This window comes from Pyrgilauda ruficollis, unplaced genomic scaffold (assembly GCF_017590135.1).
Source record: "Pyrgilauda ruficollis isolate IOZ18807 unplaced genomic scaffold, ASM1759013v1 scaffold111, whole genome shotgun sequence".
NCBI classification, from domain to species: Eukaryota; Metazoa; Chordata; class Aves; order Passeriformes; family Passeridae; genus Pyrgilauda; species Pyrgilauda ruficollis.
The window spans coordinates 115,365-134,481 of NW_024509322.1; the positions used below are offsets into that span (position 1 = coordinate 115,365).

The window sequence follows — 19,117 nt, forward strand, 5'->3', positions numbered from 1 at the left end:
ACTAAAATCCTGGTGCAACTTAAGGCCATTTCCTCCTGTCCTACCATCAGGAAAAGACAAGCACAACCTACCTACAGCTGCTAACACAAGCAAATCAGAAAGTCAAACTCTCACCCAATTTCTTATGCAACTATCAGTCAAATTTTAATTATTTCCCCTGCCAAAAATCTTCTATTATTAACAATTCTTTAGAGGCCACTTAAGGCACACCAAGAACTATGAAAAGCAACACTGGGCTGTTTCATGGATCATCTCCCAAGGTATCACACTCCAAAGCACACAATGTCACTGTATTTCTGTCTCTGTAATACTGTCTTTAGGCAGCTACAAGTTGTCTCAGTGAGAAAACATTATCTTGTGCATGTCCTATTAAAAAAGATTAATCTGTTCAACACCTGATGATTCACTCACCCACGTGTTAGAAGTCCACACAAAAATGACTCATTCTGTCCGTAAGAATATTCACCTGGGATACCCAAGTCCTCTCATCTTTTCCAGAGCTGGTAACTGCTTTTTCTTGCAAAGGATGGTGGCTTCCCTCTGAGGGCAATGGGTGGCATGAAGGAGAAACAGACATGGGACTGGGCCCTGGAAATTTTATACGCCATCTACACAATAACAATAAAAATACTTGAGAGTTAAGTTTGTGGATAACTGAAGAATTGGCAAAGGAAACAGTGAACAGTCCACACTGAGAGAGAGGTTGAAGGCAGCAAGTGATTTTAATCCTGACAACTGATTTTAATCCTGACAACTGATTTTAATCCAACAGCTAATTTTAATCCTAACAAATCAACGTCACCCAGATTTGAAGGAGTTCAGGCTACTCCTCCATGACCTGGACACTTTCTCCCGGGAAAGGGCTGGGGAGCAGCCGTATGAATCACTCTGGTAGGGACAGCCAGTGCAGGGCAAATCCACATTAAGGGCTTGGCTGATGACATCAGATTTGTTGTGTTCGTGCAACAAATCAAGCTGAGTTCTAGGCTAGAACTTCATGTCCAGTTCTGATACCCACACTGCGGAGACGCCAAGGGACTGGCAAGCGTTCAGGGAAGAGTTTGGAAAACAGTGGGTCTGGCTGGGATACAGACTCTGTGACGCCAGGCCAAACGTCTCCTGCATTAGGGAGATGAGTCCATGACCTTGTTTTCATAGGTACTTTGTGAATATGACAAGTAACAAACAGCTCTTCGATCCTTGGAGAGAAAGGCACAGCAAGATATTACAGCTGGAAGGGAAACAAGCTTCAATTGGAAGTAACTTCTTGCTTTTTAGCAACAGCAGTGCTAAATATTTACCATTCATTGGTGTTTCAGGATGGCAGAGCTTCTAACAGCACTCCAAGATGCACTTCTCAGGAAAAGTTCTTACGTTCTTTCACAGAGAACCACACAGGCTTGATACAGAGACATGAATCTAAAAATTCCATGGAATCACAGAATAATTTGGAATGTAAGGGACCTCGAAGACCATCCAATTTCAACCCTCTGCCATGGGCAGGAACACTTTCCATTATCCCAGGTTGCTCCAAGCCCCATCCAACGTGGTTTTAAAAAATTCCAGGGGCGAGGCAGCCACAGTTTCTCTGGGCAGCCTGTGCCAGGGCCTCCCTACCCTCACAGGCAAGAATTTCTGCCTAATATCCAATCTAAACCTATTCTCCCCTCCAGCTTTAATGATTCCCTTGTCCTAAGGCTGCTTGCCTTTTACTACAAAATAAAAATCTTGAAGTTGGTATTGAAGTTAATTTTTGGGTTTAATTTTATTGTTACTGCTATGTAATGCCTACTGCTTTATGCTGTCTCAAGATCAGCTGTGCTCCCTTGCCTTGAAAGAAGCATTTTATAGATTGCTTTCCTCCTTGGTAAACTTATCTGCAAAAACACAGGCATGGAAAATACCTGATTTGCTATTTTTCTCCACCTCATTACCTCAAGAAGTAACACGGAAAATAAAGAGAGAAAAAAAAGAGAATGCGTGACCTTAATTTGGGGGAAAGCAAATGGTAACTCTGATTGTGTATTATTAGAATATGATGAGAATTTATGCAAGAGGACACTAGCTTAGCCAGAAAAGCACTTAACAGGAGTGACTAAAGACATGCTTGCTGCTTTCATGACACAGCTCTCTCTTTCCAGCCCTTCTATCATCCAAACACATTTTACTGCCACCCCTTCTGCAGCTCCTGAACCTGAATTTTTGACTGAAGTTTAGACAGTACTTGGAGGCACCAAAGCGCACAGCACACCCAGTTCAGTAATCCAGGAAAAGATAAGACTTTCAGATGTACTTGTTCTACCTTGCATTCCATGAGGAAAGGGGAACAAAGAGAACTGGCCAACACCACAAACGAGCCCTGAGAAATGAAAAACACAGAAAGAAATAATCTAATGAAGGAAGATCGTTTCCTGACATAAGAAATAAAGTATGTAGATTCTGAACTCCTGCTTATTTCTAATTCTGTAAGTCAAAAAAAAAAAAAAATTTTAACCAAGTAAGGCATAAATGACTCATTTTTAATTCTGAGTCATCCTAAATCAGTGGATTCCTGTGTCAGACTATCTGTGCCCTCAAGAAGGTAATGGAATATGGCAATTTCTAATCCACTTAAGAATCAGGAAATTCACACAGCAGGTGTGAACACTAACAAACCACTATTTCCACTTTATACTGAAAAAAAAAAATTCAATCAAGCCATCTCTATGGAATATAACAAGAGTTCTGAAGAGAATGGATAAGATAAGCCACACTGTTTTACACAAAAAAAAAGTAGGGCAAATCCTTCCCTGGCTTGTCCCGCTAGAATTACAGACCTTGAACTTGGAGAAAACAAATAAAAAATCTCTTGACAGCAGTAAGAGATCAGGGCAACCTCCTTCACACTGCCCTGTGCTGGGGGCTGCACACACAAACCACATCCTGAGCAGCACCAGCTCTGCTCCTGATGCCACGAGGCAGCAATTCCTCACCTTCCAGTGCAGCCCAATTTAATATTCTGCAAAAGAAAACACACTGGGTTTATGTAATAACTGACAGTGTGTCACTCACTCCATGGGATTTGGACTTTTAACTCCTTAAGGATGCAATCCTAGGAAAAATAACGCATTCCAGGAGCTTGGAATACTCGTATTTCTGGGGAATTTATCACAGAAGTATTTAGCACAGTGGTTTTAAATCTTCTAATTTTACGAGGAGATTCGAACTGCTCAGCATTTTTCTGAAAATTCTTGTTCCCAGAATTACCAAGTTACATAAGAATCTCATATGCCAATAATGAAACGTTTTCTAGTCTCCAAGGTAGCACAGAAACGCCAGAAATTTGTCTGACATTCCTCCCCCTTCCAAAAAAAACCCAGCAGGCACGTAAAAAGAACTCGAAGTGTTATTTATGAAGTCTCATTAATTATCAATTATTGAAATACTAGTAGCCCAACTGCTCCTGAACACTTAGTGAGGAATGTTGTTGATAGTTTCCATGCATTCCTGTCAGGTCTTCTTTATCCAGGGAAAGAAATTTAAAAAAAAAAGGAGGAGAAGAGGAGAGAGAAGAGAAGAGAAGAGAAGAGAAGAGAAGAGAAGAGAACTAGTTTGCATCACAGTTTTCCAGCCTTTTTCAGATTACAAGTACCTGATGTTTTTATTAAAATAAGTATCTATGGCTTTAATAAAACTCATGAATTACACTAAGATGTTTCCTCCCAGTATCACAGCCTCAACCACTATGGGATCAGCATTTGGAATAAAATCAGCGAAGAGAAGAGAAGAGAGGACTAGTTTGCATGACAGTTTTCCAGCCTTTTTCAGATTACAAGTACCTGATGTTTTTATTAAAATAAGTATCTATGGCTTTAATAAAACACATGAATTACACTAAGATGTTTCCTCCCAGTATCACAGCCTCAACCACTATGGGATCAGCATTTGGAATAAAATCAGCAGGAGCACTTCCCCATCTATGACAGTAATATACAGATCTGTTAATTTATTGCTCATTATTATTCATCATTACTCTGGCTCGAAACAACTTTCTGGAGAGGACTAGCTGGGAAACTTTGCATTTTTCCTCAGCAAGTATCTATGTAAAACATAAAAATGAGGCATCTAAACTATCTGCTCCCAATTACAAAGGCTGTTTATATGGTCCACAAATTCTCCTACAGTACAAAAGTAGATTTTAAAAGATTAACACACACATTAAAAAGTCCAAATCCTAGCTAACACTTAAATATTGGTGTCTTAAAGCTATTTTAAGTAAAGAGCAGCAGTAGAGAGGAGTGTGGAGCTATGGCTACAGTTCTGGAAGCTACCAAATATCTGATTAATCCCATGGAAAAGGATAGCTGCATGTCCAGTGAAGTATCCAAGCTTCTTCAGGTTACAAAATTCCCCTTATCTCTTTATTTGCTACAGGTGGTACAGTGGCATCACGTCACCTGTGCCTGCTCCTAGATTAAGACAAGAATATTGGAAAAATTCCTTCTCACTCCCCCTTAACCTCTTCGTCCTCATTTCAGACCCAAAGCCTCTGAAATGTTTTGCACAGGCATGTTGTAAAACTAACTTTAGGTGTTTAGTAGAGTGACAAAGGGAACCATTTTGGATCCCTCTGCAGAACTAACGCCTCAAACTGCAGCTCTGCTCATTTGTATTTTAATCCAGCTCGTGTGCTGGTATTCCAGCAGCATATGGCAGTGTGTATTTCAGTTGGAAGAGCTTCAAGGAGGAGCAGCAGCATTCTAAAAAACTGCTTATACACCAAATCAAGTTTCTTGTTTTTCTTCAAGTGAGTTTCACTTAAATCTTTAAGATGCTCATGCTCTTCTACCAACAACAACAAAAAAAAAACAAACCCTCCACATCCAGAACTAAGTTTCCTTTGCCCAATTATCTTTAGATTGTTATGGGCTTTTTATGGCAGAACACCAAGAAATAACAACTATGAAGGAAGCTCAAGTTCCCTCTTTAGAACCATGATGACAAAAAGGAGGTAAGATCTTACTACTTGGTGTTTGGAATTATTCCAACAATTAGAAGACTCTGGATAAAGCTCGTCTCACTTTAAAATTCAGATACACAGGTGAGATTAATCTTAATCCAGTGGGATAACAGGGATGTCACTTTTCACAATGCTGATCAGGTGAAACCCTCAGCTGCAGGGGAAACAGAGCTCTGAAAACCTGCAGAAGAGATTGTATTTGCATCACAAATCTGAGCAGGAGTTACCATAAACCAGCCACATGCTGTACCACTGCCAACACCTCAGCAGAGTCTGAAATCCCACGTCAAGTGCCTAAAATAGACAACAACAGAAACATCATTCCTGAAATAACCTTAGGACCTTACAGAAGGTGAAAATAGGCAACTTGAAGGAAACAAAGTCTCGGAGTAAACACCAAGCTCATTATTCACTGACTGCAGAGGCTTTTTCAGGCCTGGATACCAACAAAATCTTATCACTGATTTCAGTAAGATTTCTGCCTAAGTAAGGAGTGTGAGGTCCTTCCCTTGAGAAGTACCACAACGAACTACAAATTGCAGTATCTAAAGCAAGCGAAACATCCCCCCACAAACTGTACACAAACCTTGCTTCAAACCAGTTATCCCAAGTACTCTGCACAGCCCCATCTGTGGAGCAGACAACTCCTCCAGTGAGTATTGTCCCAAGCCACAAGAATTTTGTGTTAATTCTCCTTAATTCTTGGCAGACATTAACTGAAAACACCCCTCTCTGTCCTGACACCATCCCTGAACATTTGCATTCAATCCACATTTATTTGATGGGAACAAATAAACACCGAGCTCTCAGCATCCTTCAGACCTCCAGAAAATCCTGTCTTTCCCCAAATTAACATAACCAGGAGATCAGCAAATGCCACTGCTGAAGCAAACACCTGCTCAAAGGTTTGGTGGGCAGAAGAGCTTTTCAAACCTGCTAGAAACCGAGATCAGCTAACACTCAGCTGGAAGAAACTCCAGCCCTACATTATGTAATCTACATAGTTTTTAGACCAGTCTGCATTCTTGTAGAGCCCAAAACTGAGGAAGCTACAGACAGAACAAAAGAGAACAGAAAAAGTTCATCAACCTCAGCCCAGAGGTTGCTGAGGAGTCTGTACTTGCACACTGAGGCAGGACTGCCCACTCACCCACACGAACCCGAGCCCTGCAATCTCACAATAATGAGGGTAAAGCACCACAAAATTTCCAGCGAGTCAGATCAGTCCTTTATTTGGATGAACAACCACTAACAACTAATAAGTTAAAAGACCTGCTTCAGGGTTGGGTTTGGGTTTTTGGGTTTTCCTTTTCTTGGTAGTGTGTGAATAAGTCCAGACACAAACTCATCTTAAAAACTCAGAAACAGCTCAACTGATGCTGCCACTGACCATATGGAACGAACAGAAAGTGGTAACACAAAAATTCAGCCTGACCTTTAAAGGCAGATTAATCTCACCCAGTTTCTTCTGTTGAGTATGCTGGGGTTTTTCCTCATTTCACAGAATTGCAGAATGGTTTCAGTAAGAAGACACCTTAAAGCCCATCCAGTCCCACCTCCTGCCATGGGAAGAGACACCTTCCACAATCCCAAGGTTGGACACTTTCAGGGACAGGGCAGCCACAGCTTCTCTGTGTAACCTGTGCCACCGCCACAGTAAAGAATTTATTCCCAGTATCTCATTTAAAACTGCTATCTTTCAGTTTGAAGCCATTCCCCCTTTTTCTGTCACCCCATGCTTTTGTAAATGCTCTCTGAAATTGAATATATACTGCTAGAAACACAGTCTCTGAGTACATCTCCAAGTTGATGACTTTTCACTTACTTATATAAGAATGAGGAAAAACAGGTGCAACTATCAAGCACCCAAGTCAAACCAAGCTGCTCCTTGCAATCAGTATTATTTTATAACATCTTTATATGTGATTTAAAATTCCACTAATATTTTATATTTTTAGGTCACCCACAGACCTGTAACTTCTTTCACCCAAAGAGAATTTGTAAGCCTTCTCCCTGCTTTTAGTCAAGTATCAAATTGCTCTTTCTTAATCATCATGACTGAAAAAAAACTACAGAAGTGAAAACATTGGCAAGTTCAGAACACTGAAATACCAGGGTGGAATTTATTTCGCTCCTTTTCAAATACCTGCACTGAGTCTCTGAGGATTTTGGGTGTCTAAATCCCTCACTACAGCTCAGGGAATGCAGACAGCAGCTCATCTAACCACAAAGAGATGGTGACAGCAGGATGAACTAAACTGCTCGTTCCACTTCACTGGCTGGGGCAGCATCCTCCAATTATTCCAGCAGGATGAGAGCCACAAGAAGGAGAAATTTTCTGGTAAAAACTTTCTCGTGTCGTTTTGTCTGACAAGAGCAGCTCAAAGTGCATGAAAGCCCATGAAGCTCAAAACCTCTCCCTTCCAACAAAAGCACAGTAAGAAAGAAAAGACACAAAACCAAGTTCAGCAGCACAGAGAGACTTCCCAGTTCCAGACAATGCTCCATGCCTGGAAGTGTCCAAAGCCAGGCTGAACAGGGACTGGAGCAACCTGGGATAGTGGAAAGTGTCCCTGCCTATGTCAGGGGTGGCACTGGATTGTCTTAAATGTCCCCTCCAACTCAAACCATTCTGTGGTTCTGAAACTTCCCAGCCCCACGAAAGTACCTGACAGTTACCAGCATCAAACATCACCTCTCGAAGTTAAAGTGGCCAAACTGCAGGATTTTGGAGGTGGAGAATAGTCACTGTAATGTAAACACTGCATTTTTAGCACCATTAATTAGCACTCCTTCAAACAACTCCAAAAACCCACATCAGAGGCAGAACTTGACCCAGTCCTGACCTGCGTACAGGATCTTCACTGCTGAAGAGTGGCTGCATTACTGATTACAAAGCACTCAAGTTCAGTACTTGAAACAGTAGTTTTCTCTATTTTTAGCCGTGCAACTAAAAAAAAATCCCTGCTTGAGCATGAGGGGTTGGACCAGGTGACCTTAGTCAGGTCCTCAATAAGCTCAGGCATTCTGTGATGAAAAAACAAGGAAACTGCTATAAAGAAAACTAAAATGAATAAGCAAAAAAAGGGGAAGGTATTAAGGGGATGACAGCTTGCTAAAGACCCCATATTGCATATGGAAAAATAGAGTAAGTGCAACTTAAAACAAAACAAAATAAAGAACAATATTAAGAAAGCGTTCAAAATCATGTCCTTCAAAAAGAGAAGTCATACTGTGATTCCAGGGGGAAAAAAAAAGACTTTAACAAACTAAATGCAACATTTTAAACTGAAAAAAAAAATACTGAGAACTGATGTGTTAAGAGGAAATTTTATCAAATGCACCAGAAGGGTGAAGCTTATGAGAAAGACTGCTGGGCCAGTAGGTGACAAAAGATAAAAGGCTCGACAGGACAAAGCTGTGGGGAGGGGGAAAAAACCTCAGAAATACTTCTTTGCCACATGAAAACCCAAATGAACTCAGTGTTCAGGACGTAATAGTTTAGGGAAGTTCCAGCTCTGGCGCCTGCCTGCAGAGAGGAGCAGGAAAGAGGATCCTCTCCGGGAAGTTGAGCATTGCTCACTGCCAAAGCCTACCAGGAATTACACAGCCAGGAGCACGTGGACACAGCCAGATTTCTAAGGAAACCAAGTTATTAACAATACCAACTGATGGACTGCAATCTGCAGGTCACAGACAGGACAGCTCCGAAAGGGCTCCGTGGATATTGGGAGTCCCTAAAAATTTCTTCTTGAAGAAAACTCAGTTATAGAGCAGAAAGGAGGAAGGGTCTTATTAACCAACAGTTAATTTACATGCAGAGAAAATAAACTCTTATACACACACATAAAACCAGACTCCTGTGCAGGTCTGGAGTTAGACCTCTCTCATTTAACTGAACAATAAATTATACTGAAAAGGACACACTGTGAGGTCACAGGTCTATTACAGACAAACCAGTAAATGCATCCAAGCAGTTATCCCCAGTCTTTTCTTCCAGCTAGTTATTATACAGCGTGACTGGGGGAGAAAACAGAAGATGAAATTCAAATAGATTAATTCTAAGGCCCTGTAAATAGAAAAAAGCAGCCAACTACACACTGAAAATGAGGGGTTCTAAATTAGCTTTTTTCCTGATTAGGAGAGACCTTGAAGTCACTGCAGATAGCTTTGTGAAAATACAGTTTTCACAGCGGTTGACAACAGGAGCAGTGAAAAAGCAAACAAAATTTCAGGAGTAATTAGGAATGAACAGAGGCAGTGAGAGGAAGCAGCAGTGGGACATTGGGACACTGCACTCGTGCAGCACTTCAGTGTCCTCAACTCTGCTTCCCAAAGCTGTAGCTGCAAGACACCACTGGGAAAGTTATTTCATGCTACAGATCCTTTAAGTCTGGCCCAGTTTTACAAACATTAGATGTTCTCTACATTAATGTTGGAGAAAAAGAGCAAGTAGCAGTTCTACTGCTCAGGCAATTTCCTACACCTAATCTTACCAAGCATGTATTTATGAATGTGGAGACTGATTCTGTTACCTAATTTCCCTTATTCAATATCTACTGGCAATGCAGAGAGTGACAAACCAGCAGGTTCCAACCAAGTTGGTTTTGAGACTAAAAACTCAGAAGATGAAAAATGCTGTGAACAAAGCAGGCATGGACCTTTTAAACACTAAACATCATCCTCAGTCATCCAAAAAGGTGAATCCCTTGCCCACCCTATATTTCAAAGGTGAAATTACAAATAGGCAGCACTGGAACACTCTGCCCAGGGAAGTGGTGGAGTCAAAAACTGCATGGACATGGCACTTGAGGATATGGTTTAGTGATGAATATGGTGGTGCTTCAGGGCAGAACTTGGTGATCTTAGAGGTCTTTTCCAACCTTAATGATCCTGTGATGAAGAATGACATTATATCTGACATATTATTATCCATTCCTACAAAGTGTTTTACAGTGACTCCACATTTACAAGTGTACCCAAACAGCACAGGGATTTTACCACAAATTCAGCTGTGCCACGTGCAGAAGTGGGCAAACCCACTCTGCTTTTGGCAGGACTTGGTGCCATTTCAGCTCTTCTTTCCACAGGGATCTGAGCTGGGATCTGTTCCCAGCACTGTTCAATGAATTCATAAATGACATGAAAAGGGCTCAACAGTGAGATGACAACATCTGCTGATGGTAGTAAAGTTATTCACAGTAGCAAAGGCAGTAAATAAGTAGGAAATACCAAAAAGAAATGCATGCAGGTAACTCACTGGACATCCAAATGAAATTCAGGAGTGAAATTAATGAGGACTGTCAATGAAATTAAGTGTGAAGTAGGATGAGTGGAGGTGGGGCAAGTGGTCCTATTTCATGTATATAGGTCAGCAGGCTTTGAACTGACTCAACACTTGCAGCAGGCAGAGCTCTAGAAAATCATGGTTGTAATGGAAATAGTTATGTAGGAATTACTTAAGCCTTTTCCAGTGCAAGAAGTGGATTTTAAATGGAGTTCAGGCTCAGAAGTTAACAAAAGAAGATGGTTCTTCACTGAAAAGGCTGATGTGTTAGTTGAGCTGGAGAACCACAGAGCTTTACACTTCCCACTAATTTTCACTAATGAATTCCAAAAGCCAAGTCCAGTAAACACTGCAAAAAAAACCCCAAAAAACATCCAGCTCAGTCAATCCATGTCCTACAGATGTCAGGACAGTGAAGGGTGTGCAGAAGGAGGATCCTGTTCCCTTTCTGCTGCTGTGCTCCTCAATAATCCACCTATGGCCACTGCTGGAGACAAAGCACTGCTCTAGGTCAGTAAATGACAAGAGCTGCTCTTCTCCTCCTACCTTCAGTACCTCTCTGCAAGTTGTCACAGTTGGTTTTTTCATTCTATCCTAGACTTTATGTGTTGTGTATCAGGCAAAATCATCAGAACTATGCTGGAAAAGCATATCCAAAATGCCCAGCAGGAGCAGCTGGAGGGGTGAAAGGGATCAGGTGCCTAAGCATAAAGTCTGTCACCCTGTAGATAATTCTGTTTGCATTGAAGTTGCAATGCAGTTTTTCTCCCCATAAACATCCACCCACCAAAGTGCAGCAAAACAGTTCCTTCCCCCTCGAGCCTAAGAAAAAGGGTCCATTCATTATTTGAGTTCCCTTTTCCACAAAGGTGACTTGAGCTTATTGCCCTTTCCCTGAATTTCCCCTACATTTCCACTCTTGCTAGAAGGAAAAACTCCCTTTCAAAAATCACCTGGATTTCCAAGCAACAAGATGAAAAGTCCTACCTATTCCAGGAAACAGCCCTAATTCATTTAACAAAATTAATGGGTATTTTAATGACATTTTTAGACTACCACACTGTAACTGACTCTTGATACAGTTGACCTGATGGTATAAAAATAGGAAAATATTAACCACTCTATCAAAATAATCTTTGAAAGACTTACCATAACACTATTTCCCATTTTTTTCCTCTCAAAAAGACACCAAGTTACTCCAATATGGAGCAAAACAAATCTGCCACAGAAAGGGAATTCAAAAGAAAACTTTACTTTTCTGAGTGCATACAGCACTAATTCTTAATAGCCAAGGCTACAGAAACAACTTCTGTGTCAACAGGTACTGAATCACTTTAAGAGATTAAAATTATTGAACAAATCACTGCCTCAAACCACCTACTCCCTCCCTTCAGTCTTGTAAAACTTCCCAAGGATAAAGACTGTTAGAACGTAACCTACATAAAAAACATCAGAAATCAATTTTGCCTGTTACTGTATTTTCTTTCACACAGCACAGCTGCCTAAATTTAGCATGGCTGTTTTCATTTCTCTTACAAACTATGTTAACAAACTCTGTGGGGCTCTTCACCACCCTTGACACTGAAGCACAGGCTTGCAGATAAAGGCTGGGAAAACTGACAGGGTCAAATGTCCGAGTTGGGAAGAGAAGGATGAGTAAGGAGGTTGTACCAGTGATAACTGCAACTCCACTCAGCTCTGGAAAGTCTGGAATAGGAATGGAATATGGAGAAACAAGCATAGACCAATTAATTTTATATACAAATATATGTAATTGCACACTTGAAGTTCCTGGAAGGTTTGCCACCTGGGCTAAATCATCTAAATCCAGGCAGACCTATCCATGGAAAAGATGGATTCATTTCTACAGACACCTTTTTAGAGACAAGTCATCCCCTTCAAGGGGGTCTGGAGTAGGAACTGTCAGGAAGCTGTTCATCACACCTGCTGTTCCCTGTGGCTTCAGCAGCACCTGGACATTTAAGCTTCATGAGAAAAGCCTCACCCACAGCATTTGAGATAAAAGAGAAAAATGGAGGTATTTGTATGTGTTTGGGATGTTTTGTAGAAGCATCCAAGCTGGAACTCCTCTGTGTACACTCCTGCATTACTACATCAGGCTCACACAAACACACCCGTGTGCTCTTTCCCAAGTGCCAATCCCACCTCTGAGAGTTACTGATGCTGATTGGAAAGATCAAGGATCTGAATCCACACACACCTTCATTCTACCCTAGAGTGTCTCAGTTCTGTATCCTCCCCACTGTGCTTGGTGCAGACACTTTGCCAGCACACTCCTTCCACATGTGAAAACAGCATTTGCCTGAAAAAACCACTTTCCTCAGCTCCATACTGAAAGGAATTAACAGGCTGAGGAATTACTGCAGAAAGAAAACCATTTTGGCATTTAGGATGTGGTGACAACCAACCAATGGACAGGAAATCAAGTATTAGGGTGGAAAACTGCAGCTGTACTCAGCTGGTACCTGCAAATATTTGCTGTTGAAATTAGGTAACATCTGTAAAAGGTGAGAGTCTTTACTGGATATATTCTATTTGTATTCCCTCGGATCACAGAGCTGCCACCACACAATTCTTATTTCTTCTTGGATCCACCATATCTAAAAAACAATGATCTTCTTGTGCTGTGGAAAGGGATGGAATGTGAAATCCCATCCATCCACATCCCAACAGAATCCCACAAACATTTTGGCAGGAAAAATTTATTATGTAAAGCCCAGATGGCATCCCAAATATTTCTACTTCAAAATTTAGGACTCTTTTTTTTTTTTTTTCCTTAAAATAAATTACACAAAAGCATCACGCCTAAAATTAACTGTACAAGAGCATCAGGCAAGGTAACCAGACTTAACTGAGCAGTTATTTGGACTATGGGAAGAATGGGAATGTGGTTTTTCTCCATTTAACTCCATTGTCAGAAATGAATAATATTTTTCTATTCAACTATATTTGAATGACTGGCAGAGAAGGAAGATATAATGAGCAAATACATCCAGCAACATATAATACTTGGAGAAGAACTTTTCCAGTTATCTGAAGTCTAACACCTTTGCCATCAACTTCTGAAGCAACATTTCAAACTTTCAGAACCGAATTTCCCATTTTTTGTTATTCTGACAGGCTTCTTTTGCTTAATATTTGGGTTTTTTTCCCACTGTGCAATTTCAGCTCTGAATCTGGGAATATGTGACTTCAAAATGGTTTTAGCTGTGCTTCACTGAAGCAGCTAAACCTGATTATCAGTTTGGTTCAGCATGGACTTAGTCACTGCCCACCCTTTAAGCTCTGGGATAAAGATCAAGCCTTGATTCCGACTGTCATTTTGCAGTGAGCCCACTCCTAGATTCCTTTTATATCTATCACTGCACTGAATGCCAAAGAAATCTCAGTGTACTTGGCATGAAGGCTGCACTTCCTATATTTATGCTCCAACTAATGTATGCTCCATTTTAGTCCTTCCCAGCTTAAAATCATCCGAGGGAAGACGGCATGAAGTGCAAAACAGTCCATGCAACTGTTTTGCTAATACAAAATGCTGATTACTGCCTTCCCATCACCACCTTTCTCGTGCATTTTCCATTTAAATCTACCCAAAATATTAACCCAGAAGGAACCACAGTCATTTCTGTGTAACATACAGCCGTATCAGGCTTGTTGCTCCACCTCAAAACTTCCAGAAAATAAACCATTACTTTTTAATTGTACTACCTTAACTTCGTTGGCAGAAGCACGTTTTGACTCTTCAAGACGGAAGAAAGTGAAACGCTCTCTCCAGGCAAGAATTCCTTATATCTGGCACGCTAACACTTCATCCTTTTTAATTATTCCACAGGTGGTTGCCTTGGAAACTGCCAAGTAGCTCTTGGATGTGAGGGACCCAGCATGAGACAGTGACAAGCCTTTGTAGCCACGGCATTCGGATCCACGTTGGCTGCAGCAGGAGGACGTGGAGCAGACACAGAAAACCTGGAAGAGACGGTTAAAATTAACAGGCATTAATTACATTGCTCAGTCCTTCAAAGAGAAAATACAAGGAATGCTGATAGCCCCTGAACAGTGGGTGAAAACCACATTTTAGAGGCATCTGCTCCTGCAGCTCCCCAGCACAGCCCCGGATTTCACCTTCGGAGGACGGCACTGAAATGGAGATGCCGGCGGAGCTCACGAGCTCAGCCCTCAAGATCCAGCAAGATGAGATTATTTTCCCCTCAGCTTCCAGAGAAACCTTCCTGAGTGTCTGGTCCAACTGCCTGAAATTCAGTGCTATTGTTTTGCTTTGAATAAAAATAGAGTAACTATAAATAGCTGCCATTGCGAATGCTGATTCACTGTATTCCGTATCATACAGCAAATTGCTCCCAACTTCTCTCAGCCTGAAAAACTAGAAAAATTCTCTTTACTTAAAACACAGCTAGAAGCCTAGCAAAGCATCCAATTCTGCATTCATGCCGCTGGTCTAAAAGTACAAAAGATTTTCCTTTTTCCTCTCCTATTTCTCATAATTCCAAAAGCTGTTAATTTGCACATAAATATATAAATAAAACACCAAACACCAAACCAAAGCAAAACCTTATTACATTTTCTGCCACTGGTCAAAACTATAAATTTCAATTTTTCAAAAATTTTTTCATTTCCCCGTTTTCATTTTTTAAACAAAAAATAGGTTAACATAAGACTTAAAAAACCCATTTTCATTAAAACTATCCATGATGGAAATGGTCCCTCCTGCACTCAGAGGCCTCCCTCTCTTTACTGATATGATTAGTATGTCCAAGTCAGTGATTTCTCAAGACCTCACTCATATATAAGTGCTTGGATTTGTGCTATCAAAATTGCCTGGCACAGTAAGAGGTGGATTTGCTTCCACCCTTCCACGACGAGACACCCAAAAGACACAAGAGCATGTTTGTTAATTCCACAGCTGAGTTTTACTAGAACCAAACAGTTTAAATATACATTTATTGCACAGAAAAAACTACAGTGAAGTAGGAGAAATTAAACGGTTTCTGAGCGATCTCCTCAGTACTCACTTCACCCTTCCAGGGCAGGTCCTTCTCTCTTTCAATCTCTTTTTCAATCACTTCCTTGACTAAAAGTTACAATCTGAAACCATTTTCTTTCTCTCTGTCACGGAATCCTACCAAGGACAAAGCAAATCCTGGTGGGTCCCACAGTTTTCCCTTTCTTGCTTCCCGCTCCACACCTCTTCCAGTCACCTCGTTTTCCCATTTATGAAAAAGTTTTCTGAAAAATGACATGACAAAACCAGGCATTTTCTTTCCCTCATTCTCAGCAGTTCCAGAAGTGAGACCTGTTTAATCCTGTCTGGATTCAATTTAGGATGAACAGGAGTTTCCCCAATTCCCTCATCCCACCAGCCCAGGGCACACTTGCCATCCATCCATGCATCCATCCATCCATCCATCCATCCATCCATCCATCCATCCATCCACCTTCATGCTTTGGAAGGGAAAATATGCCTCCTTTTCAGCCCATGAGATTTGGTTTGTTAAGCATCTTTTGGGGATCTTTTCCTGCAGAAGTGGCATTCTAAAACACAGTGGAAAATCCAGAGCATTTTCTCTGTTCTCCTCTTGCTAGTTACAGCTATAACCTCCTGCATGTCCTGCTAATGCAGGAGAAAACCTCTCCTCTGCCCCAGTTCCCTCAAGTGTCTCTGGCAAACCAAGTCTCCAAAAGCCTCAAAATGACCCTTTTATCACAGATGGTTCTTTCCTCCGAGGAAAGGTGGATTTTTCATCCCTGCCTCAGGCATCTCAACAGTACTCTCAAGCACACCCTCACTCTGCACTCATGATCCCATTTTGTTTTTTCTCACAGGGCAGACAGGTGAACTTTGTCTCAGACCAAATCTGGTGCTTGACCAATTTCCCAGTGTTAGTCCTTTCAACCCACTGAGATGTTCTGAAAACCAGGGCATCCAGTTCTCAACAGGCACCAATGCCTGCCATTTTCATTTGCCTTGCTCTCAGAGCAGTATCACCCTGAGATTGAGTCAAAAGCTGTGCTGCAAGTCTTCTTCCAACTTGATTTAAATCCTGTATTTTTCTACAGGAATGCCTCAACAAGCTGATTTCTGAAGTCTTCACCTATAGGAGGTGATGAAACCACTGCATCTCTTCCCTATCCTCATCATCTCAGACTAAGTAAATAACTTTAAAGATTGTAAGAGAGTTCTTGCTAGCTTTTTTTCCCTTTTTAATATGTATTTTGGAAACTTCTATACAATGTATTTATGTTAAGTATGCTCATTTTAACACATATTCTTCAGACATTCTGTTTCTGTGAGCGACCCCACCTGTGCTTTGGTTTATCTCTGCCATGCTCCTCCTGCTCAAACTTCTTAATCCCAATTTAATCTCTGCCTGTCTGGTGATCTGTCTGGATTCTTGGGCTCTTAGACTTCCTCTCTTTTCATATAAAGGTTATGCATGGGAGTCATGGGATGAACTTAGTGAAAGACCTGGATTTCCTTTTGTTTTCTGTAACATTCATTCATCTCACACCTGGATCAACATGGAGCTCCACCAGCTGAGTTTCTGACCAACCCTTGGAAGAAAGGGATGTCACACTCTGCCACTCTTTTCCAGAACTGTGTGGAAGAATGACTGACTTTTCAAAATACAAATAAAACCTTCTGTCTCAGCCTTGAGAGGACACAGTTTTTTGTTTATTTCCAGCCTCCTGGCGCAGGGCTGCCTCAAGGTTCACATTTTGCCTCTACCACCCCTGCTGTGGGACCCTGAGTCACAGAGTGATGGAGGAGCTCTGCTCCCTCCTTCAGAATGAGCATCATTCAACACTAAAAGCACTGTAAACTCCAGAGCTCCGTCTTATTAGTAAAATACATAAAACATGGGACTCGTGAATAGTAAAATTAAAAGCAAGATGAATAAAAGACTTTTAAGTAACTCCCCTGGTCCATTGTGGTTTCTTTTTTTTTTTTTTTCGAACTTGTTCTCAATCCATTAACAACCTAATTTCACAAATCCCTCTGCATCCCTGAAATAAGTCTTTCCTTCCCTGTTTGAACATTTCCAGAGACTGCTGGTTTTGCCCTCCTCAGTCTCCATTCTTGTCAAAGGCTCCTTTCTGACCAGTCTCTATCTATCCCATCCTCCAAAAAGCTGCTTCCCAAAAATACCCTCAGATACTCTCATGGAATGTCCCATCTCCTCCTACCAGAGACTTGCACCTGATGGCAAACACATTTTCCCCCACTGTGGTCAGAAAAGACACACGAAATTCAAACACCAGTCGTGATGCATCCCACACTGGAGTTTTCAAAAAGGCCCAAAAGGTCAGCTTGCCAAAACTTTAATTAACAAGATCCAAGTTCTTATTTCCCCTTTTTCTCTGCAGAATTTCCTGTTTGGTTCATGTCAGGTACATTCTAGCCATGACTTCTTAGTGCAAAGCTCTTTGCCCTGTTCTTGGTTTCAGTCACAGCTCAATGAATAGGCAGATGACCATTAGTTTAAGCTTTTGGTTTCTCCAGTTGTTGTTTTTTTTAAAAATTCTTCAGAATTGATGCACAGAAGTGATACACAACCACAACCACCTTTTTTGGCCAACTAGAAAACTGATGTTTCCTTGATAACTGTACTTTTACATCCCCAGAAGGCACCCAGACAGCTTGAACCAAGTACAAAACTTCATTTTTATTCAATGTTTTGAATACTATATACGTATATATGAAATATATATATACTGGTAGTAAGCCATAGATACAACAGCAGACTGGAACTGCATTGAGAGTGAGTCCCACTGCCCCCTTTGGAAAACTCCAAAGCCACTGCACTAAGGTTCCAGAAGCAATTAATCATTTAAGATTCTTTCTTAAAAAAAAAAACCAAAAACCAAAAAACAAAACAAAAAAAAAACCACACAAAAAAACCAACAAAAAAAAACAAACAAAAAACAAACAAACAAAAAAACAAAACAAAAACAAAAACCAACCAAAAAAAAAAAACAAAACAACCCACAAAAACTTCTATTTCAGCATCGTTTACTGATCTTCTCTTCTAATAGCCATTATTTTCTACCTGAAAAGAAGTTAAATGGTATTTTAGCAAAAGATGTCAATCTTGGATATCTTTTTTATTTTAAAGCTTGTCAACAATTTTTTATGTTTTACAATTTGACACATAATAAGGAGAAAATAGGAGCAATCTTCTGAAAACTTTGAAGGCTGGCAAGAATCCCATCTCTTCAGAAAAAAGAGGCCCTGTGTTGTAAAGAAAATTATTTACTATTTGCTGTGATGGGTTATTAAGGCTTACTTGCAAATGCTTGGTAAATAAAAAAGCACCTTTCTCTTAAATTATTTTGAAGTATACACAACTAAAGCAGACCACAAAGCCTTCTTTAAACTATTCCACCTCCAGTGAAGATCAGCACAGCTTGGCTAGTTTACAGCTTTACTAGGATAATACACATCTGCACAATGAACACTGGAACAAATGTTGAAAAAAAAAAGAAACAAAAAACCAAAAAAACCCACAAACCTTCACAAAAAAAAAAAAAGACCAGAACAAAAAAAAAAAAAACAAACAAAAAAAACCATAAAAGGCACCTTTGCTGTCTTCAATAAAAACCTAAAGTAAGATTTTTAAATGAAAAATATGGTAATTTCCCCTATAAATAATGCAGGTTGCCAGAAAAATTTCAGCCAAGCAAGCTTTTCCACAGATTCAACCAGAAGATTTTACAAAACACAGGTAAAAATATAATCAGGACACAAGGCACTGCCTGGGACAGGACTACTCAGGATCAGACACCAACCAGAA

The 19,117-nt window shown here is 40.6% G+C and overlaps 1 protein-coding gene across 5 annotated transcripts in view; it reads right to left on the reverse strand.

Annotated features, from left to right (window-relative positions):
- The window catches only part of LOC121358840 (endonuclease domain-containing 1 protein-like), a 162,360-nt gene that overhangs the window by 112,455 nt on the left and 30,788 nt on the right, over positions 1-19,117 (reverse strand). For all 5 annotated transcript variants that reach the window (XR_005955965.1, XR_005955964.1, XR_005955963.1 and 2 more), the window contains one exon: positions 14,016-14,273. The gene's annotated coding sequence lies outside the window, so the exon portion shown is untranslated. The remainder of the gene's footprint in view (positions 1-14,015; positions 14,274-19,117) is intronic.